The sequence below is a fragment of the Mustelus asterias genome, chromosome 10 (assembly GCF_964213995.1).
Source record: "Mustelus asterias chromosome 10, sMusAst1.hap1.1, whole genome shotgun sequence".
Lineage (NCBI taxonomy): Eukaryota > Metazoa > Chordata > Chondrichthyes > Carcharhiniformes > Triakidae > Mustelus > Mustelus asterias.
The window spans coordinates 60,988,490-60,991,605 of NC_135810.1; the positions used below are offsets into that span (position 1 = coordinate 60,988,490).

The following is a 3,116-nucleotide window of genomic DNA, read 5'->3' on the forward strand; positions in this document are numbered from 1 at the left end:
ATCTCCTCAGCTATGTCCTTCAGAACCCTGGGGTGTAGTCCATCCAGTCCGGGTGATTTATCCGCTTTCAGATCTTTCAGCTTCCCTAGCACCTTTTCCTTAGTGATGGTCACTACATTTCTCTCTGCCCCCTGACTCTCTCTGGCATGTTACTGGTGTCTGCCACCGTGAAGACTGATACAAAGTACGCATTCAGTTCCTCTGCCATTTCTTTGTCCCCCATTACTACTTCTTCAGCCTCATTTTCCAGTGGTCCAATGTCCATTCTTGCCTCTCTCGTACCTTTTATATATCTAAAAAAACTCTTGCAATCTTCTTTTATATTACTAGCGAGCTTACCCTCATATTTCATCTTCTCCACCCTTATTGCTTTTTTAGTTGTCCTCTGCTTGTTTTTAAAAGCTTCCCAATCCTCTGGCTTCCCACTATTCCTCGCCTCACGGTATGTTCTTTCCTTTGCTTTTACGTATCCCTGACTTCCCCAGTCAGCCATGTTTGCCTCGTCCTCCCCTTAACATGCTTCCTCTTCCTTGGAATGAATTTATGTTGTACCTTCTGAATTATTCCCCAAACTCCTGCCACTGTTGTTCCACCATCTTCCCTGCTAGGCTCCCTTTCCAATCAAATCTGGTCAGCTCCTTCCTCATAGCCTTGTAGTTTCCTTTACTTAATTGTAGCACCGTTATATCCGATTCCAACGTCTCCCTCCCAAACTGCAGGGTGAATTCTATTATATTGTGGTCACTGCCCCCTAGGGGTTCCTTTACCTTAAGTTCCCTGATTGAGTCTGCCTCATTACACACACCACATCCAGAAGTGCCTGTTCCCTAGTGAGGCTCTAGCACAAGCTGCTCCAAAAAAACCATCCCGTAGACATTCTACAAATTCTTTATCTTGGGGCCCGCTACCAACTTGATTTTCCCAATCCACCTACATATTGAAATCCCCCATGATCACTGTAATATTGCCCTTCTTACATGTCTTTTCTATCTCCTGATTTATTTTCTGTCCGACATCCTGACTACTGCTGGGAGACTCCCATCGCTTCTCGGCCTTTTGGCTAAGATCAAGTGTAGTATGGTCGGCAGCCCATGGTCGGCCGCACTTGGTTGAGGTCATTAGGTTACGCTGAGGCTTCATATGTTTCATATGAAGCAATTTTTAAAAGCGGCATCTCGGCCTTTTGGCTAAGATGCAAATGAGCTCAAGTCTTGGAGGAGGAACCTCCCCCTTCTCCAATCAGCTTGGCTCATGTAGATCAGGCCCAGGACAGGGTGGTTTGGTCGCTCGCCCTGTCTTGTCAGCCTGGATCTGAAATGTCTCAACTTGTTGAGACTCTGAATTGGATTTGATTTGATTGAATTGGAAAAGTATTTTTAAAAAATCAATGTCTTTTCTCGGCCTTTTGGCTAAGATCAAGTGTATGATCAAAGCCAAGGGCTCGGATTTCGCAAGGAGCTATCGAGTTTCGATGGGGATTGTGGATTGAAGAAGCAGGCGTCGGACGACCGGCAGACGACCGTCTACAACACTTGAGCTCTGCTGCTACTGGTGGATCTTTATGCTGGTTTCAAGCCTCTGGCTTGGACCTAACGCCGATACAGTAAGACTCAGTTTTTCGAGCTATGGCTGCAGCTGCTCTGAAAGCTCCAGGCCAAAGGCAGCCCAACACCATCCGAGTGAAGCCTTCGGGAGGAGGCTCGCCTGTGGGCTGCGATTACCTCGTGAAGAAGGTATTGTTCGAGTGCTGCGGATTCCAAGCAGCAGACATCTACGGTGTGGCTGAGTACAGCAAGCCGCCGCACGTGGATGTCAGCTTCAGAAACCTGTCAGGATGCGTCAAGCTCCTGACAGCGGTGAAGGAGAAAAGCAAAGAGGGGCCCCTCTCTATCCTGACGGCGGAGGCCCTGTTCACCATGCCGTCCCAGCGGAACCGGGTTATCACATTCCAAATGTATAACCACTACGTCCCTGCGGCTGACGTGCTGACGTTTCTCTCCAGGTACGTGGAGGTGAAGGGAGAGAGCGTGGACGTCATGGACCAGTACGGAATATGGACCTGTAAAAGGCAGGTAAGAGTCACCCTGAAGACTGACCCCAAGGGAGGCCTTCTGCACCCGCCCTCCAATTTTGCCATCGGAGGGAATCGAGGCTTCCTGTACTACACGGGCCAGCCACAACTGTGCCGCAACTGCGGCAAAACCGGCCATTTTGCCGCAAGCTGCAGCGTCACCGTATGCAGAAACTGCCTGAAGGAGGGGCACTCGACCGACGAGTGCAAAGACAGCAAATGTTGCAACCTGTGTGGGGAGACTGGCCATGTTTACAGAGTCTGCCCCAAGTGGAAGGTCACTTAAGCCCAGATCACCGGAGGCGGAGCGAGGAAGGCGAGTGCTCCTGCCACCTCAGGGAACAAGAAGCCCACCACAAAAGAAGCTGGCACGGAGAAAGCTTCTGAAGCAAAGGTGGCCCCCCCAGTGCAGCAGGATGATGACACATCCACACCACCACCAGCAGAGGGTGCAGAGGACATGGAGCAGGAGAACGGAGATCCCGAGGGCCCCTGGCAGGTGGTAAAGAAAAAGAAAAGCACCCAGAAAAGGAAATCCTGCGCAGCTAGAGTCTCCAGTGGCGACGTCTCCTCAGACGAGGAAAAGAAAGCGGGCAGCCGACGAAGCATCAAACGGCTCAATAGAAAAGCAGCACGGGAACCACAACGGACTCGGACCAACGACCACAAAGCAGCCGGGGACCATCCAGCCGACGGATACAGCAGTGCGGCCGAGGCCCCCCAAACCCCAGACAACAGGAACGAGGACACCGACGACGCCCAAGGCGGAGATCGGCCCGCAAGCCCAGCACCAACCGAGGGCTACACGACACCGACCATGTCACCCAGTCGTGGTCGGGGACCTGAGGCAGGGTCGGACTGCAACCTCAGCCCTGCAGCCCTGCAAAATTTCGTCAGCGCCACAGGAATGCAGCACCTGGAGGAGGCTGACTGAAGCACACGTAAGAACTGACAAACCTTTTAAACATTAAAATGTCTTTAAAGTTTGCATCTTTAAATGTTCGCAGTGTTAAAAGATAGCCTGAGATGTGCAGCCAGCTTGTCC

The 3,116-nt window shown here is 51.3% G+C and overlaps 1 pseudogene; it reads left to right on the top strand.

The window, feature by feature from the left end:
• The first annotated feature begins 1,040 nt into the window (after window positions 1–1,040).
• LOC144500140 (U2 spliceosomal RNA) lies at window positions 1,041–1,214 on the top strand (annotated as a pseudogene).
• Window positions 1,215–3,116: the final 1,902 nt, after the last annotated feature.